General features: G+C 48.2%; 1 protein-coding gene across 8 annotated transcripts in view; it reads right to left on the bottom strand.

The window, feature by feature from the left end:
- LOC123757285 (high affinity cAMP-specific and IBMX-insensitive 3',5'-cyclic phosphodiesterase 8B) overlaps positions 1 to 20,639 on the bottom strand; it is a 787,483-nt gene that overhangs the window by 22,919 nt on the left and 743,925 nt on the right. The window lies entirely within an intron of this gene.

Below are 20,639 nucleotides of genomic sequence, written 5' to 3'. Positions count from 1 at the left end.
ACCAGGACTATGCAAGTAAGCCAGTATTGTGTCCAAACAGTACAGTGGCCACCATACACTGAATGACAAATCACACAGCAGACGACGCCACGATTACGACGTCACCTCCCTCACCAAAATAGCTCCTCACAACATACTCCTGGTGCTGTTATTACACTATTCCACACACTGTATATACCCATGTACATGTGTGTTCCCCATAGCGAACCACGAAGCTAGTATGGTGAGCAAAACAAGAGTTACTGCCACACAGTGAGGCTACCTCAATTCTCTCCTTTCCTCCCTCCCTCACCAAAATTTCTCCTTCCTCCGCACAACGCTCATTATAACCACAATCCTGGTCACTAATACATGTGAATGAATAATTGACCACAAGTTTATTTTGAAAAGGCACCTAAAAAGTCGTTTGAAGATTCCTAGATGGACGAAATAATGCTGTGGTGCTGTGGCTAACGCTGTGAACATCGTGAACAGCATTGAATCACTGATATTTGAACATTGTACCCAGTCATTATCACACTCGGGCTCTTCTATAATACTATCATGGCTAAATAAAACAGATTATATATATATATTAGGCAATATTAGGCAATGCTGTGGTCACAAGCTGAACAGCAGTGCAGTGCGCTCATGCTGCGAGCGCCAGCTTTGGTTGCTCACTCACTACTGAGGCTCTGACACCCGGCAATGTGGACCATGATTATTTTTTAAGATGGCGCCTGTTTACAAGACCCCTGAGGAAGCTGATGTGAACCCCATGTAGCCGCGGGAGTTTTGAATGGAACGTGAAAAATAAAAACACCAGGGGGCGCGTTGCGCACCCTAGGCCTGGGCCTGCAGGCGCGTTGCGCAGTTAAAGGGTTAAGTCGTACTCTTGGAATATCAAAACTGTTTGTTTTTGGTGTGGTGCTCATGGGTTCTGTTACAACCTTTAATGAAGCTTTTGATTTCAGGATTGGCATTACAGTTCAGCGTTTTATATATGTATAATACACATAAGAGAATGTGCAGTGACTTAATATCTAGCATATTCAGAGATTTGAGTAGGGGTACCGAGTGATGTCTGGGGCCAGAGTTCGGTATTGTCCTAATAGCAGCTTTGTGTTGAGTAATTAGAGAACATAAATGATTTTGGGTAGTAGAACCCCAAGCACAAATACCATAGTTGAGATATGGATAGATGAGGGAGTAATAGAGTCACCAGGGCAGGGCGGGGTACATTATATCTGATCTTTATAAGAATGCCAACAGTTTTTTAAACTTTTTTTTATATATTTAAGAATGTGTCCCTGGAAATTCAGATTGTGGTCAATGAGAACGCCAAGGAATTTGCCATCTAATTTGTTACAAATTTGGGTATTGTTTACTCTGAGATTTATTTGATTAAAGGATTTATTGCCAAACAGAATATAGAAAGTTTTGTCAATGTTAAGGGTGAGTTTGTTGGCAGTTAGCCAAAGATGGACTTTATTTACCTCAGTATTTACTGTGGCATTTAGAGCAAGGGGGGTCAGGACTGGAGTAAATGAATGTTGTGTTGTCAGCAAATAGAATTGGTTTGAGGTGTTGGGAGGCATTTGGAAGGTCATTAATGTAGATGAGAGTCACAGTGAATGACTCTATCCTGTCAAGAAATCCTGAGAAATAAAATTCTATCAGGAAATCCTATTTCTCAGGAAATGAGAAATCCTATTTCTCAGGATTTCCTCAGGAAATCCTATCCTGAGAAATAAATCTCAGGATAAACAATACCCAAATTTGTAACAAAGTAGAATGCAAATTTCTTGGTGTTCTCATTGACCACAAGCTGAATTTCCAGGGACACATTCTAAATATAAAAAAAAAAAAACAGCGTTGAATGTAATGAAACGCCATTTTCTGGGTGAGACCCGGAGGCTCCCCGGAGCTTTACCAGGCTGATATGCTAATGTCAGACTTTGGCATCAGTCATGTGTATGGAGTTCTAGGGCCTACTGGGGACCACGGCCAGAACCTGGCCCCCTCAGAGAGGCAAGGGGAGCAATGGCCTATAGAAACCCCCGTGTGGTAGGAAGCATTCTATGTCTGCCATCGACCGAGTCAAGCATCCAGAAAGGTAAGCATTCCAAAACAAACCCCTATTCTGGTGAAAATTGCTACCTAAAGCCGAACTAGTGGATAGAACTCCTCAACAGAAAACAAGCAATATGACGTTATACGTCACCGCGGCGCTGTCTGCGCAGCTCCCCCCCCCCCCCGGGAGGGGGAAGGGGGAGCCCTAGACCTCCCACGCCGGCTATCCACCAATCAGTTCTGAGTAAACACACAAAAAAACGCTGACCGGAGGGAGGGAGGGTTGCCGGGGAGCCTCCGGGTCTCACCCATAAAATGGCGTTTCATTACATTCAACACTGGTTTTCTGGGGGGAGCTCCGTCGGCTCCCCGGAGCTAACTACCCACAGAGGAAGGTCAAAGGGACGGAACAGGGAGGCGGACACCACGCACCCCCCACGGAAGCGAGACAACCGGCAGCAAACGCCAACCCAAGGCGCCACAGCCCCGAAAAGTCCCGGGAACAACATGAGAACAACGAGCAGCAAGGACCCAGCACGAACACCAAAAATCCATGCCCGAAAGACCGCAAGGACACGTCGCCCAGTCGGCAGCGAGAGCAGCAAAGCCAAGAGCATGAGGGAAGAACACAGGCAGCCGAGCCACAAGAACACGGCTGACCGCCCGGGACACCATCACCCGCGAACCGGGAAGAACAGAACCGGATCAACGCAAAACGCGCTCCGGACCCAAACGCCGTGGCACGCAAACAACAGCAGAGGGCCGCCACTGAACACAAAACACGACACACCCCCAGCCCGACCAACGAAGCACCAACAAACCCTGGACCCCTCCAAAACGCAGCAACCCCACCCTGTGCCAGAAAAGATGGAGACAGCTGCCACCGAACAACCAAAATGCTAAAACCGAAGGAGCAAGAAAACTCAGCAACCCGACCCCCAGAGGCAAATGCCAAAAGGAAAGAACCGACGAAAAAACACACTGGAACCGAAGGGGCACTATCATGCTGACCAGAGACCAGGATGGTGCAAGCGGCGCACGAACAGGCCGGAGGTGAACGATGCACGAGACAGCTTACTAACGGTGCAGAAGCAACACCAAGACCGAAAGCAAGCCAAAGCGGCTCCGCCAGCGCCGCATGAAAAGAGGCGACAGTATGTGGCAAGACGACGGCCCCCTACCCCCACCAGAAAACCAAGCTGAGAGTAAACCAAGCTAACAAGAGTAACCACCTAAGAAGGGACAGGAAAAGGAAGGACCGCCAAAATACCCCATACTGCCGCCAAGAGAAGCATGCAGGTGGGACACCTACCACGAAGCCACCCGACCAACCGGAGGTGAGACCACGAGGCAGAACATAAGCAGCCCCAACAAGGCCCCTCCAAGCCCAGGAAAAGGCGGAGCCTCGGGTAGAACTCGAGCGCGACCACCAAACCCCAGGCAGCACAAGGAGATGGAACGTCTGCCGAACAGAAAAACTCCGCAAAGCAAGCAAGCCTGCCAGGAGTTCAGAAAAGACGGGTCCGATGCGAGACATCGCAAGACCCCCAAAAAAAAAACAACCGGCAGGGCAAGCTAGGAAACCAAAGCAGGCAGAAGGGTTGCCGCCAGAACAATACCCGAACCAAGGGGTACGAACAACTGCAATAGACCGAGACAAAGAAGCACACCACAGGACACAGGCTGAAAAACGCCCAAGAAGCCCAGGAAAACACGCAGAACACCCCTGCTGCAGAGGAGGCAGGAAGAAAGAGCAGAAGCACAAAAACCCCAGGAAAACAACCAGGGGTGGAAAATCAGGCAGGGACAGAAAACCCCCACGCACATGAGAGGGCCAAACCAGGTACCTGAAGACCATGAAAAACAACAAGCAAACCCCCATACACAAACCCCAGGCACAAAACAGCAGCAAAGTGCTACACCACAACCGGACACAGGAACAAGGACACGCCACCATGAAACACGGTACCAATGCACACGTGCAGTAGCAGCAACAGGCACCACCACAACATGCAACATGTAAATAGCAACTCACTTCTGCAAAGGCAGAGAACGGAGCAGGCAGACCCCAGACAGGGCCAACGGAGACACGACAAAACCCAGCAGGCCCAGAAACCTGCAAAACAGGCGACCGATGGCGGAGAAACCCCGCTCGATACCTGCTGGATGGGGTACTGGGAGCTCATTTACACCCCAAGCCCGGCCCGAGGCCAGGCTAGACCGGCCAGAGGGTGGCCCACCAGGCAGCTGCTTGGAGCGGCCCGCAGGCCCACATACCCCCACAACCAGGATGGGCCAGAACTTCTATTCGAAAACAGGCTAGTGTGCCCCGGAAGTCCATGGACGAACCAGCAAGAAGGCTTATGCTCGCAAGTAAGTCATGTAACAACCACAGACTTCTGATGGTAATACAGTGTTCCCCAATTGTGCCTATAGCACCACTGCACTCCACTGGTACTATCCCGCAAGTTCTACCAGATAGGCAGGACCCAAGAGCCAAAGCTCAAACCCTGCAAGCACAGCCAGGAGCCTTACCAGGTGAGTACAGAACCAACCCCACAACCCCCACACCTCAACATGAAAAAGGTGGGTCCCCTGAATGACTGCAGCATGGGTTGGACATGCACATGAGGGGGACAGGAAGGGTTGAAAAAGGGACAGTCACTGGTGTGCGAACGGTCTCAGTCGTACAAAAATATACCTAAATAAAGACAGGTATATAAACAACACCGCATCCAGCGCCCAGCCAAAAGACGCCAGACCGCAGAAACTCACCTGGCGAACGGTGGCACGAACTTGACACGACTCAACCGTGCCCAGAAGAACCTGGGAGCACCGCCAGGTGAAGACGCCAGAGCCAAACCTGGCCGGACCCGCAGGAGAGCAGGGAGAGGCGAAGGAGGCAGCCCACACCCATGACACAGGGAAAACCGCGGCATCCTCCCCACAACTGGGAACCAGGACACCCCTGGAGCGAAGGGGCACATACCGCAGCCAGGGAGAAGAGCGAGAGGCGAAGCACTGTAGCAAAAAGGGCGCAAACCACCAGCACTGAAACACCGCCCAGACCAAAACAAACTCCACGGCGCATGCGCATGACACACTGGCCGAACTGCACAACCCTCTCTGCGGGAAGGCGCCAACCAGGACTACTGCACTAGAAAAGTAGCCAAAAGAGGAAGCAGGAACAATAATACCGGCCAACTAAGCAAAGACAGAGCCCAAAAAGGAACCCAACTGGGCCACAAGCAGCCCAACAAAGCAACAAGTAGCCCAACAGGGCTACAAGTAGCCCAACAGGGCTACAAGTAGCCCAACAGGGCTACAAGTAGCCCAACAGGGCTACAAGTAGCCCAACAGGGCTACAAGTAGCCCAACAGGGCTACACGTAGCCCAACAGGGCTACAAGTAGCCCAACAGGGCTACAAGTAGCCCAACCAGCCCACAAGTAGCCCAACCGGGCCACAAGTAGCCCAAAACTGCGACAAGGACGAGGAGCCGACAGACGATCTAATAATGGGGAAGTAGCGAAAAACCTTCCCGAACCCTCGAGAACAGAAGCCAACACTAGTCCAGAAGGCACACAAAGGCGCAGGCGCACCCGAGATCAGAAGTCACGTAGAACCCCAAGAACGGGGAAACATGACGAAAACACCGTCCCAAAAAAGGGTGGGAGGAAACATTCACCCACAGGACGGAACCAACCGACTCAAAGGCAAAGAAACCGAGCCCGGGGAGGGGCCGACGTCCAACAGCACGTACAACGAGTGGGGAGGAAAGACCCCACTCCGCGTAATCACAAGCCCCGCCTAGATTGGGGATAAAAACCCCCACGGGGTCCAACGGGGCCAAGGCCCCCCCAAGTCAGCCCCTCCCCAGCCCCGGGAACCTACACGGAAGAAGACTCACTATCACTTCAAGTTGATCTAAATAGGGTTTTGAAATGGTCAAAGGATTGGCAGATGCAGTTTAATGCTGATAAATGTAAAGTTTTGAGGCTAGGTAATGATGATAGAGTTACAAGATACGAGCTAGATGGTGTTGAGATTGCGAAGTCGAATTGCGAAAGGGATCTGGGAGTTATGATAAGTAAGAATTTAAAACAAAAGGATCAATGCATGAATGTTCGTAATAAGGCAAATAGGACACTGGGATTTATTAATCGAAGCGTTGGTAACAAGACACCTGGTGTGGTTCTTCAGCTATATCTTGCTCTGGTTAGGCCCCATTTAGATTATGCAGTTCAGTTTTGGTCGCTGTACTATAGAATGGATATAAATTCACTTGAACGTGTCCAGCATAGGATGACTAAGTTAATTCCCCAAATTAGAAATCTTTCATATGAAGAAAGATTAACAAAGCTTAAATTGCATTCACTGGAAAGGCGAAGAGTTAGGGTTGACATGATAGAGGTTTACAAGTGGATGAATGGACATAACAAAGGAGATATTAATGGGGTATTAAAGGTATCAACACAAGAAAGAACACGAAACAATGGGTATAAATTGGATAAGTTTAGATTTAGGAAAGACTTGGGTAAATACTGGTTCGGTAACAGGGTTGTTGATTTGTGGAACCAATTACCGCGTAACGTGGTGGAGGTGGGGTCCCGCTATTGTTTCAAGCGCGGGTTGGACAAGTATATGAGTGGGATTGTGTGGTTATAGATAGGAGCTGCCTCGTATGGGCTAATAGGCCTTCTGCAGTTACCTTTGTTCTTATGTTCTTATGATTGATTTTTTCTTAGTTTTTTGCAGTAATATTATTCAATAATGTGTATTGTAATATATTTATATAATAAAAGTGGTGAATAATCGCTATACTCAAAAGTATGGTGTGCATATTAGTGATTCAATTATTATGTTCATAAAACAATAAACAAATAGTTTTGCTGCTACTACACTCTATACACAGGCTATATATAAGTATCTGCATGTTTTGTTCACCATAGCGAACCACTAAGTTGGTATTGAGAGTCGAAAAGCAACGAAGAGTTACCTCTACACACCAGCCAGCCACTCGCTGCCACTCCCTCAACAACGCCTCACTCGCCCACTTTTTCCTCCCACCATCCTGTTTTATGTTTTATTCAAAATATACAGACGTTATATATAAGAATCAACATGTTTTGTTCAACACAACTGTATAACTAAGCTGATATAGTTATTTCAGGCATTAAGAGTCGTCGCTACACACAGTCAGCTGGCGGCTCCCTCACTCATTCAAGGTTACATGCACTAAACTTTCTCCCCCAACAATACCGTTTGTGGTGTTATTACACTATATACAGACGTTATATATAAGTATGTATATATTTTGTTCACCACAACTGTACAGCTAAGCTGATATACTAAGTTCAGGCACTAGGAGTCGTCGCTATACACACAGTCAGCTGGCGGCTCTCTCACTCATTCAAGGTCACACACACTAAACTTTCTCCCCCAACAATACTGTTTGCAGTGTTATTACCCTATATACATATATTATATATAAGTACCTACAGGTTGTATGCACCGTAACTGTACATCTAAGCTTGTAGAGTGCCCTAAGAGCACAATGGCCACCCTCTAAACAGCTAGACAAATCATGCAGACGACGTCACCTCCGTCACCCAAATGGCTCCTCCCAGCATAATCCTTTTGCTGTTATTACACTAATACACACATCATATATAAGTATCATATTTGTGTTCACCATAGAGAACCACTGAGCTGGTATGGAGAATGCAGACAATAACAGGTGGCCACACAGTCAGTAAACGATGCTATCTCCCTCCGTCTCTCAGCATCACAGTGCTAATTATTACAGCAATCCTGCTATTATCACAACCCTGGTTATTTATATCACAGTCAGGGGTCATCTGTAATATTGTCATCGCTAAATAATAGCAATTATATATTTATTCTGACATTTTTCGGCGATGCTGTGGTCACAAGCTGAATAGCAATGCTGTTTGTTCATGCTGCGTATGCCAGCCTTGGTTGCTCCAACAGTACAGTGGCTCTCACACCTGAGAATACTGCCCACGATTTTTTTTTAAATGGCGTCTGTTTACAAGAGCCCTGAGGAAGCTAATGTGAACCCCGTGTAGCCGCGGGCCATTTGAATTGGGCCTGGCACCCTATGGCGTATATGTACGCCATGCACACTGTGGAACATGTTACTCATGGTGTATATATACGCCATGCGCAGTTTAAGGGGTTAATTGGACGAACTGCAAAAAGGTTGATACCCCTTTCAAGAACCCGACCTATGCACAGAGCGATCACCGCTCCGACCAGACGAAGACAGGTTTGATGGCGGCGCAAACTGCCTACCACGACGAGTGGAACCTCGAGCCCAGACACGACTCATCCGGGAAGAAGCCCTTTGGGACCCCCGGAGAACCAACAAGTCCGACATCGGACGACAACTAAAAGAAGCTGCCTGCAGAAACTGCCCAATTGCAGACTCCACAAACAGCAAAGGACAAAAAGGGAATGAAAACCTAAGAGCCAGGGGCCCAAGCAGATTCCAGGTAGGAAGCGAGCACCTGCCGACACATGAAGCAAAAAACAGGGACACCGCATCCCACAGCATCGGCGCAAACAGCTTCAACAGCGCAAATGATGCACACGCCGCCGATGCCAAGACACCAGACCTAGGAACAGTCCCAAGTGCCTCTACATCTTCTTGAAGCCAATCCAAAGACTCCAGGAGGGAAATGAACCACAAGCCTGAAGCCAATAGGCCATGAGCACGCAAGTCCTCGGCGACCAATGCAGCCGAAAAGGAGGGAACCTTCACATGCAGCTACACCATGCTAAAATCCCGCTAAAGGACCGGGGCGAACAAACACACTCTTGAGGTCAAATTCGCCTCCAAGGTAAACCTGGATTACCGTCAGTACCTCATGCCACTCAAGCATGCAGGTACGACAAAGTATGCCAAGCATCCAAGGAAAACATGGGGCAGTCCACAAGCCAGGACAACTCCGGAACCTCATAACAAACCCAGTAGGGAGATGAAGATGCAAACCTGAAAAACAAAGGATTCATAATAGAGGCGAAATCAGGGTCACGCAGGAGGTAAGCCGTAATGGCTTCCCGCACTTCAGAAGGCAGGATGCGGGGAAACCGTAAACCTCCGAAAGGACGGAACCGATGGACCCGAAGGAACATGGAACTGAACCCGGGAAGGGGTCAACACCAAATCCAACTTGTACACGGAAGGGGGGAGGGGGAAGGGGGGGGGGGAGAAAACCACACTCCTTGTAACAGTAAGCCTCGCTCAGAGGATAAAAAAAAAAACAGGAGGGGTCCAATGGGGCCCAAGACCCCCAAGTCAACCCCCTTCCCCGCTCCGCTAATCTCCATACTAGGATTGAGGGCCGAGTCATCTTAAAAAGCCACAGCTTAAAAAGAAAAAGCCGGGACAGCCAAAAAAGGCAGAAAGAGAAGGAGCCCACAGGTCAGACCCCGAAGCCACAGCTGGAGGAACCGACTCAAATGCCTCCGTCGCCACCCCAGAAGATGCATCCCCCGAGACTGCCCAAGTTTCAAAACCATCTAAACCATGCCCCGACCACAAAATCCTCATATGCTTTGGAGCCAGAAGCAGGGGAGGGGCAGGTTGAACAGCAGGGGAAGGATGAGGGGGGGTGCAGAGAGAATCAAGGCTGAAGCGACCAACACTCCGAAGTCCAGGTCCCTGTAACCAAAACTGGGCAGCCTCGGGGCTTCCGGTTTAGCCTACCTTGAGGTGCTTCCGGGGCTTAGCGTCCCCGCGGCTCGGTCGTCGACCAGGCCTCCTGGTTGCCGGACTGATCAAACACACTCTGAGGTGCTCAAATTCGCCTCCCAGGTAAACCTGGATCACCTAGTGCGTCGCAACATCCTAAACCTACTATGCAACGCCTGAGCTGCCTGCACCCGAATAGAGTCATCAGAGGACTGGGTGAACTGAGTCACAAACAAGCAGCAAAACTTGCAGGACTCTGGGTCGAAGATGTCATCGACCCAACAGGCAACATGATGGAGGCAAAACCAAGGAGAGTCACACTGAGACAAGGGGAACAGAGCAGCCCTCAAACTCTCACAAGCGAGAGGGGACCCAGGGGGTCGCATTCAACGGATCACTTGCGCCCTGCGGGGTTCCCCAGGGCCTTTAGACTGGTATCGCTAAGGGTAAGCTCAGGCAGGGTACTGCGAACCAGAGCCCAAAACTACCAAACAAAGTGATAAAAAGCTGCACCCCCGGGACGTGTCCACTAACAAGGGCCTAGCAGGGGATACCACCAAGAACACAGATATGTATATACATAACCCTAATTATATATAGGGGACAACCAACCAAAGAAAGACCCCAACGCCCACCAGGCAAAAATCAAAAACAAAAGAAAAACCTTGCAAGATGACAACATACCCTGGCAGAACAGAGCCAGCCATTATAAATAGGTGAAAACTAGCTGTGCAGTAACTCGCACCCCTACCAGTGCAAACTACCTCTTACCCCAAGGTAAACAAGGTAGGAAGAAACCCCCCAGCACACTCTGGGCTGTCTATCACCGAGCGGCAAAATACAAAGCAGAGGTAGACACAAGGTGATTTATGGGTCATGGATTTTTCGTAAATCATAAATCATGGATTTATGATTTTGTTACGACCCTGGGTTCCTCAATTGGAAACCAGAGGTCAAATTGAGCTAAATAAACTACCATATATTTGACACGCTTGCCAACGTGTATTTGTTTGTATCTTCCTTGCCAAACGTAGGATGAATCTTGTTGCTCACAAAGCATTCAGACTCTTGAGTTTGTAGTGGATTAAGTATAACATTGTAGTAATTACTAACTATCCTTAGAACGAGTAAAGTAAACAATATTGTACATCGGTGAAGATTTTTAATGTGTATAGCTGCACGATCAATTAGGCTCTTCCCGGCACCACAACAACTCGGGAGCCCTGGATGGGACGCTGGATGTGGCCTTCTCTGGGCTGGCGTTGTGGTGAATAGTACCTCCTCCTCTTGCTTCTGTATTTCTGTGTCTAGTTTACCAAGATAAGTATACTGTATTGTGTCCTCATTGTCTGTCATAGGCGTGTTCTAATGTGAAGAGTATTATACTTTGTATGAATTAGGTGTTCCTAGTGTTTATATTCCTAGTTATTCTAAGGTGGTCCCAGTGGAACCACGTGGTCTCCCTACCCTAAGCTGACTCAAGCTTCAAGTTCTTCACTAGTAGTACTTTACCCTAGCTTGTTCTCAGTGTAAACCTTGTATCCTGCCTATGTGGACCAAGGCTTTTAACGTAAGATAGTGTGGTAAAGTAATTATTGTTATTGGTGTGAATGTATATGGGGGGTTGTTAAGGGGTTAATAAATAAGTAAGTTAGTTTAAAGGAGTATCCATTCTTCCTGTGCAGGAGATCTATGATCTACCTCTAGGCTGACAATTGCAGTAATAAGCCACTATAAGTTTACTCTTGTATGTTTATTGGGGGCCGGGCCTTTTAGATCTCCCATACTTGATAACTCTTAATGCTAACTACTGACCATACTCTAATTTAATACTAGATCCCCATAGAACTTACTCCTATTTATAACAGATTTACTTACAGGGCACTTAGTGAAGAGAACCCTAAGCTCATACAGCCCGAGTATCTGTGAAGATTACTCCCAGCTAGCACACCACCTCTGAAGACAGCACTAGACACAAAGCACAGTACTGAAATCAAGAATTAGGAGCTGGAGTAACATGACGCCTCGCCACATCAGCCGAGAACTGAAGGTGTGGGTAGCCGACATGAGGGGTCTGGACTTCCCCTTCCCTCTCCCGGGGAGGGGGGGGGAGCTGCACAGACGGTGGTGCGGCACAGGGTGACGTCATGCTCATTTGCTTGTTTTTCTTTTGGGATTTCTGTCCACTCGTTTGACTTTTAGTAGTAGTTTCAACCAGAATAGGGGTTTGTTTTGGGATGCTTACCTTCCTGGGGGCCCTGATCCGGTCAATGGCAGACACAGAATACTCCAAATCACATGTGCAAGTCTATAAGCCACTGCTCCTCATGCCTCTCTGAGGGGGCCAGGTTTTGGGCTCGTGGTCCTTGGTAGGCCTAAGAACTTCATTCACACTGACAGATGCCAAAGTCTAATATATCCATATCAGCCTGGATAACTATGGGGATCCCTCCCCCCTCAGGAAAAATTCCCATATTTTCCTAGGGCTTCTGGCAGGATCAGTTCTGAATGAGCAACCAAGGATGGTGATTGCGCTTCTGGCTCCCAATCCCCTGTCGGATGCAGTATTGAAAGATCGCTCTCCATCAGTGAAATTCAGACCTTTTGTTTAAAGAACATGATATTGATGAAGCTAGGTACAATAAGGACCTAACATAAAGGTCGGATGCAAGTGATACAGCACTGATAAGGACGATACAGCAAGTGTATCCAGTTGTAGCCGAGTGCCCCCTATGCTCACCCCGTGTTATCTCTAATTTTTATAGATGATACATAGATGAATCTTTTCTGGGTTCAGTGATGATGCATCTGATACAAGTAGCATAAGTGAACAGTGTTAGGGGCTTCCATGGTGGTGCTTTCCATAGATCTTTTCAAGAATAGGTGAATCCCTTCCAGAATGGCTGAATCTCTTCCAGAATGGCTGAATCTCTTCCAGAATGGCTGAATCTCTTCCAGAATACCTTACAAAGGGATCTTTTCAAGATTACCTTGCAAACTGATCTTTCCCTATAATACTTTCAAGACTACCTTACACTTCACAAGCTTGGCTACATACCACCTACAGGTACTAAATCCAAATGTGTACATGAGTGTGTTATTTTGCAAGCACAGAGAATGAAGAATCAGGAAGCAAAAATCTGTTTGTACCTGGTGCATCGAGAGCAAAGTCGCGCTGCGTACCATAGACTGCTTCGTTGATTATCACTCTCTTCCAAAGTAGTGAGTAATACAGAGTGTTACTGTGTAAATAGTGGTGAATTTTGAACAAGTAATATTGCAACAATAAACATTTATTGTGGGCACATCATTTACACATGTATCACAGTTCCATGGAGCATTATGAATGCTATAATGTATACATTTTGTAAAGGACACAAATATGCATCATATACAATAAAAAAATATAAAAAATAAAACTGCAGGGTGCTTCACGCACAGGTGCACACCCAATGATGATGTCACATGCCCCCTTCTTCACGTCCCTACAGCCAAAGCATGTGGAATTCTTTAGTTTTTTTACATGTATGCCCCCGAAGAAACCAGAACATCCGCTGAAGCCAGATCCTACCCAACGGGAAGACCAGCACGGCCAAGATCAGGATCCCGCACCACAGCCCAAACAACCGATGTGTGACCCGGGTGCCCTGTAAAAACAGTCGTAAGTGAGACCGCAGCTGCAACAATGTCGCCAGAGGGAGAGACAAGGAAGCGGTCTGAGAGTCCCACAGCCCAGTCCCAGTCTGAACCTGAGAGGAAACCAAATGGGACTTCTTCCAGAACACCAAAAACCCAAACCTGGCGAGCTGGTAAGGAACCAAATCCCTGGCAAGCAGACATACAGATTGACTGGGAGCTCACACCAGTCAATCGTCGAGGTAAGTTAAAATTCAAACGCGTCACCATGACCCGGTTAAGGAATGTGGACATGCGAGGTACCAGATCCAAACTGGAAGGAAGGCAACGAAAGCAGTAAGTCTGTCACTCCATGGCAAAACTGAGCCAGTCCCTGAACACCGGATAAATCAGGACGTGCTAATACACGTCCCGGAGGTCCAGACACACCATCGAGGCACCCCGCGCCACAAGCAGCCGGACCCAAGACAGAGTGGTCATCTGAAAGGAGGGACAAAAAACCCAAGGGATCAGACAGGACAAGTCCAGTATGAATCGCAGACCTGCCCAGTCCTGTTTCGGAACTGAAAACAGGCAGGAAACCCACTCCAGGAGACCTGACAGAGCACAGGGGAAGAGGCCCACCCCACAAACCCCAATTCCCCCGAAGGAGAAGGACAGAAGCAACGCCAACGCAGGCTGGAGGAAAATGACCTGAATTGCCCATGAATCGTGGGACCAGGCGAGAACAAACAGCATCAGACTCCACCCTATCGCTCCGCCAACAGGGCGAACCGTGAAAGGGCCAATGACCTCTACAAGAGCTCGAATGATGCTCCGAGTGATCACTGAGCCAATGGCTCTGCATGAGGGCCAGAGCCGAATCTGGCACTACTGGCTTACGGTGACCGAAGGAACCCCTAGACCTGGCACGACCCTTCTGGGCAGGACCTCCACGCCCCCCCCCCCCCCCCCGGAGAACCTACAAGGCCGACATAGGCCGTCAACTAGATGAAGCCGCCTGCAGAAGAGGCACCACTGCAGACTCTGCAAACAGCAATGGACAAAAAGGGGATGAAAATCTAAGAGCCAGAAAATTTAAGATGGCTCCCTCCCAGAGGCTGGGAGGTTGATACCTGGTTGATACCTGGTTGATGGGGTTCTGGGAGTTCTTCCACTCCCCAAGCCCGGCCCGAGGCCAGGCTCGACTTGTGAGAGTTTGGTCCACCAGGCTGTTGCTTGGAGCGGCCCGCAGGCCCACATACCCACCACAGCCCGGTTGGTCCGGCACTCCTTGGAGGAATAAATCTAGTTTCCTCTTGAAAATGTCCACGGTTGTTCCGGCAATATTTCTTATGCTTGCTGGGAGGACGTTGAACAACCGCGGACCTCTGATGTTTATACAGTGTTCTCTGATTGTGCCTATGGCACCTCTGCTCTTCATTGGTTCTATTCTACATTTTCTTCCATGTCGTTCACTCCAGTACGTTGTTATTTTACTGTGTAGATTTGGTACTTGGCCCTCCAGTATCTTCCAGGTGTATATTATTTGATATCTCTCTCGTCTTCTTTCTAGTGAGTACATTTGGAGGGCTTTGAGACGATCCCAATAATTTAGGTGCTTTATTGCGTCTATGCGTGCCGTATATGTTCTCTGTATTCCCTCTATTTCAGCAATCTCTCCTGCTTTGAAGGGGGAAGTGAGTACTGAGCAGTACTCAAGACGGGACAACACAAGTGCCTTGAAGAGTACAACCATTGTGATGGGATCCCTGGATTTGAAAGTTCTCGTAATCCATCCTATCATTTTTCTGGCTGTCGCAATATTTGCTTGGTTATGCTCCTTAAACGTTAGGTCGTCCGACATTATTATTCCCAAATCCTTTACATGCTGTTTTCCTACTATGGGTACATTTGATTGTGTTTTGTACTCTGTATTATGTTTAAGGTCCTCATTTTTACCGTACCTGAGTACCTGGAATTTATCACTGTTAAACATCATGTTATTTTCTGATGCCCAGTCGAAAACTTTATTAATATCAGCTTGAAGTTTTTCAATGTCCTCAGCCGAGGTAATTTTCATACTGATTTTTGTGTCATCTGCAAAGGATGATACGAAGCTGTGACTTGTATTTTTGTCTATATCTGATATGAGAATAAGGAAAAGCAGTGGTGCAAGGACTGTACCCTGAGGTACAGAGCTTTTCACTGCACTTGGACTAGATTTTATATGGTTGACAGTTACTCGCTGAGTCCTGTTTGACAGAAAACTGAGTATCCAGCGTCCTACTTTACCGGTTATTCCCATTGACTTCATTTTGTGTGCTATCACGCCATGGTCACATTTATCGAAGGCCTTTGCGAAGTCCGTGTATATCACATCAGCATTCTGTTTCTCTTCTAATGCCTCAGTGACTTTGTCGTAGTGCTCAAGTAGCTGTGAGAGGCACGATCTTCCCGCTCGAAATCCATGTTGGCCTGGGTTATGAAGGTCATTGGTCTCCATGAAATTGGTGACCTGACTCCTAATCACTCTCTCAAATACTTTTATGATGTGCGATGTTAGTGCAACTGGTCTATAATTTTTTGCCAATGCTTTGCTCCCTCCCTTGTGTAGAGGGGCTATGTCTGCTACTTTAAGTGCATCTGGTATCTCCCCCGTGTCCAAGCTCTTCCTCCACACTATACTGAGTGCCTGTGCTACCGGCACTTTGCATTTCTTTATAAATATTGAATTCCATGAGTCTGGACCTGGGGCCGAGTGCATGGGCATGTTTTCAATTTCTTTTTCAAAATTTAGTGCGCTCGTGTTTATATCAGTTATATTTACCGGGGTTTGAATATCCCGCATAAAGAAAATGTCTGGATCTTCCACCTTCATGTTGTTTATTGGATTGCTAAACATGTCCTCATACTGCTTTTTTAGGATTTCACTAATTTCTTTGTCATCCTCCGTGTATGAACCTTCACTTGTACGAATAGGTCCAATACTGGCAGTGGTTTTTGCTTTTGATTTCGCATATGAGAAGAAATATTTTGGATTTTTCTTTATTTCCTGAATTGCTTTCTGTTCTAACTGCCTTTCTTCAGTTTCATATGAGTGTTTCAATTTCCGCTCGATTTCTTCAATCTCCCTATTTAAATTATTCCTTCTTTGACGGGAAATTCGTGTCTGCATAAGCAGTTCCGTTATTTTTTTCCTGCGTTTATAGTGTCGTCTGCGTTCTCTTTCTACGTTAGATCTCTTTCTGGCTTTCCTCAAAGGAACATGTTTCAGACAGACTTGATACGCTTCTGAAGTAAGTTTTTCTATTCCTTCTGTAGGACTTGTATTATTTAGAACAGTTCCCCATGGAATGTTTGTAAGTTCCCTGTTTATTATCTCCCAGTCTATCCTTTTATTATTAAAATTGAATTTACTGAATAGCCCCTCTCGCTTTATCAACGTTTTAGGTCTATTCTGAGTATTGATGGTCGTTTGCACTTCAATGAGTTTGTGATCTGAGTATGTGGTATCTGATATCGTAATGTCTCTGATAATGTCTTCATTGTTCGTAAAGACCAGATCTAGAATATTTTCATTTCTCGTTGGCTCCGATACCTGCTGATTGAGTGAAAATTTGTCACAGAATCTAAGTAGTTCTCTAATCGGTGGTTGGTTAGGTCCTGATAGATTTCCTGGTATAATATTATTGTTTGCTATTTTCCACCTGAGACTAGGCAAGTTGAAGTCACCTAGGAAAATAATATCAGGTATCGGGTTCTCCAAATTATCAAGGCTATTCTCTATTTTGCTTATCTGTTCTGTGAATTCCTCAGCCGTTGCATCTGGCGGTTTGTATATTAGTATAATCACTAAATTTATTTTCTCTATTTTTAATCCCAGTACCTCTACCACCTCATTTGTAACGTTTAGGAGCTCCGAGCATACAAGGTCTTCCCTAATATACAGACCCACTCCTCCATGTGACCTAATTTTCCTATCACACCTGTATAGGTTATATCCTGGAATCCAGATCTCACTGTCCAACAATTCCCCTGCATGGGTTTCTGTGAAAGCTCCAAATACTGCATTTGACTCCGTGAGGAGGCCATTTATGAACTGTACTTTGTTGTTTGTTCTTGTTTTCAGTCCTTGTATGTTGGCAAAGATGAATGAGGTTACTCTATTAGTGATAGTTTGAATGGGAGACTTTTTCGGCACGTCCATTAATCGTGGACATAATGAGTTTGTTCTGACCAGTACTGATTGTTGTAGGGCAGTTTTCTGTCGTAGTTGTAGTTCCCTTTCGGTGGGTAATTGTATCTGTAATTCTGGAATGCCAGTGGATCTGTCATCCAGTTCCATACACTCTCCATGCTGCTCCTTTTGAATTCTCTGCCGGTCTGGTATAAAAAATTTATAGAGTTTCCTCCAAATTCATTATCCTGCTTGCCACTCTTTATGTAGCGTTCCGTGCCTTTCACGTGAAAGTGTGGGCAGCTAAGGTCATAGCATTTTCTGTCCTCCAGTGAGGTTTGGCACATGTCAGGATGGAAAAACCTACATATTGATCCAAATCGACACTCACCTTTCCTAAGCATATTTAAACATTTTTTGGGATGTTGGTAACTGCATTCTAATCCTTTCTTATTACCAGCATATCTATGTCTGCATATGCCCTTTGCATAAAATTTGCATAAGTCTGTCCTTCTGTTCTGAATTGCTCTATCGAGAACCGTCGTGGTGTCTGTACCTATCGAGCTGTCAGGTACACTTTCTAGTTTAATGTCATCTACATCCAGGCCTACTGAGTCAGAGTTTGCAACTTCCTGAGTTTCAGCCTCAGTTTCATCCCTGACTATAGCCTCCGCCCCTTGTATATTAGAATTGTTGTTCCTTTCCCACTCCTTCTGGATGGCTGGTAGGCTTCCAATGAATGATGTTTTCCGTTCATGCGTCATGTTATCTAGAAGGTTTTTTAGGATATTCCAAGCTGGCAGGAGGGAGCCTGCAGGGAGGGAGGCAGGCAGAGGCTGGGAAAGAGCCTGCAGGGAGGGAGGCAGGCAGAGGCTGGGAGGGAGGCAGGCAGGCAGGCAGGCAGGCAGAGGCTGGGAAAGAGCCTGCAGGGAGGGAGGCAGGCAGAGGCTGGGAGGGAGGCAGGCAGGCAGGCAGGCAGGCAGAGGCTGGGAGGGAGGCAGGCAGGCAGGCAGAGGCTGGGAGGGAGCCAGGGAGGGAGGCTGGGAGGGAGCCAGGGAGGGAGGCAGGCAGAGGCTGAGAGAGAGGCAGGCAGAGGCTGGGAGGGAGCCAGGGAGGGAGGCTGGGAGGGAGGCAGGCAGGCAGGCAGAGGCTGGGAGCCTGGGAGGGAGCCAGAGAGGGAGGGAGGCAGGCAAGCAGGCAGGCAGAGGCTGGGAGGGAGCCAGGGAAGGAGGCTGGGAGGGAGGCAGGCAGGCAGGCAAAGGCTGGGAGAGAGCCAGGGAGGGAGGCAGGCAGGCAGGCAGAGGCTGGGAGGGAGCCAGGGAGGGAGGCTGGGAGGGAGGCAGGCAGGCAGGCAGAGGCTGGGAGGGAGCCAGAGAGGGAGGGAGGCAGGCAAGCAGGCAGGCAGAGGCTGGGAGGGAGCCAAGGAAGGAGGCTGGGAGGGAGGCAGGCAGGCAGGCAAAGGCTGGGAGAGAGCCAGGGAGGGAGCCAGGGAGGGAGGCAGGTAGGCAGGCAGAGGCTGGGAGGGAGCCTGGGAGGAAAGCAGGCAGAGGCTGGGAGGGAGCCAGGGAAGGAGAGGATGGAGATGGATTGATGAAAGGATGGAGGGAGGGATGAAAGGAATGATGACTTGAGGGAGAAAGAGGGATGGAGGTATGGAGGTTGAGTTAAGCAGAGTGTGTGTGAGTATGGGCTGTAAGGGTGGGGGGGTGTGGGGGAGGTGTGTCGGAGGTGGTGAAGGGACCAGCTCACTGATAACCCTAACTCATTGACCCAGTTAACTTTTTTTTAACTTGATTTGTTTCTTAAATTCTGGATGGATGGAGGGAGAAAGGGGATGGATGGAGAGAGGGAGGGAGGGAGGGAGAGAGGGAGGCATGGAGAGAGGGGGGATGGAGAGGGAGAGGGAGGGATGGAGAGAGGGAGGCATGGAGAGAGGGGGGATGGAGAGGGTGAGGGAGGGCTGGAGAGAGGGAGGGAAGGATGGAGAGAGGGAGGGAAGGATGGAGAGAGGGAGGGAGGGATGGAGAGAAGGAGGGAGGGATGGAGAAAGGGAGGGAGGGAGGGAGGGATGGAGAGAGGGAGGGATGGATGGAGAGAGGGAGGGATGGAGGGATGGAGAGTGGGATGGAGGGATGGAGAGAGGGAGGGAGGGAGGGAGATAGGGAGGGATGGAGGGAGGGATGGATGGAGAGAGGGATGGATAGAGAGACGGAGGGATGGAGGGAGAGAGGGAGGGAGGGAGAGAGAGAGAGGGAGGGAGGGAGGGAGGGAGGGAGGGAAAGAGGGAGGGAGTGAGAGAGGGCTGGAGAGAGGGAGGAGGGATGGAGAGAGGGAGGGAGGGCTGGAGAGAGGGAGGGAGGGAGGGCTGGAGAGAGGGAGGGAGGGCTGGAGAGAGAGGGATGGAGGGAGGGAGGGAGGGATGGAGAGAGAGGGAGGGAGAGAGAAAGGGAGAGATGGAGAGAGCAAGGGAGGGATGGAAAGAGAGGGAGGGAGGGAGGGAGGGAGGGAGGGAGGGAGGGAGGGAGGGAGGGAGGGAGGGAGGGAGGGAGGGAGGGAGGGATGGAGGGAGGGAGGGAGGGATGGAGGGAGGGAGGGAGGGATGGAGAGAGGGAGGGAGGGAGGGAGGGATGGAGAGAGGGAGGGATAATAAGAGAGGGAGGATAATAAGAGATATAAAAAAAACTTATTTTAGAACTGATTTATTAATTTTATTATTTCGAGGCCGTAGTCATTGAACTGTGCCGACGAAATCGAACAAAACACGCATGGTGCTGCGTACAAGAATTAGACCCGTCCACTCACTCACGCTAGAGTTGTTCCAATAACATACAGTAATTTCTCAAATAGCAGATGTCTATCATATTACAGTATATTTTTGGTTTTATTTAGTTTAGTTTAATTAGGATAATAAAAAGCTATTAAAACACTGGTTTTAGAAATTATTTATTAATATGAAACTTTCAAAAGTCATGGGTCACTAAACTATGACGACACAGATGAAAGTGAGTGAAACCTCACTGTAAAGTGAGGTTTACAGTACAATATTCTCTTATCTGTCCACCCTCACTCATCT

Source organism: Procambarus clarkii, chromosome 13, assembly GCF_040958095.1.
Source record: "Procambarus clarkii isolate CNS0578487 chromosome 13, FALCON_Pclarkii_2.0, whole genome shotgun sequence".
NCBI lineage: Eukaryota > Metazoa > Arthropoda > Malacostraca > Decapoda > Cambaridae > Procambarus > Procambarus clarkii.
Note: the sequence above shows the minus strand (reverse complement) of the source record. Positions and strands in the feature narration are given on the sequence as shown.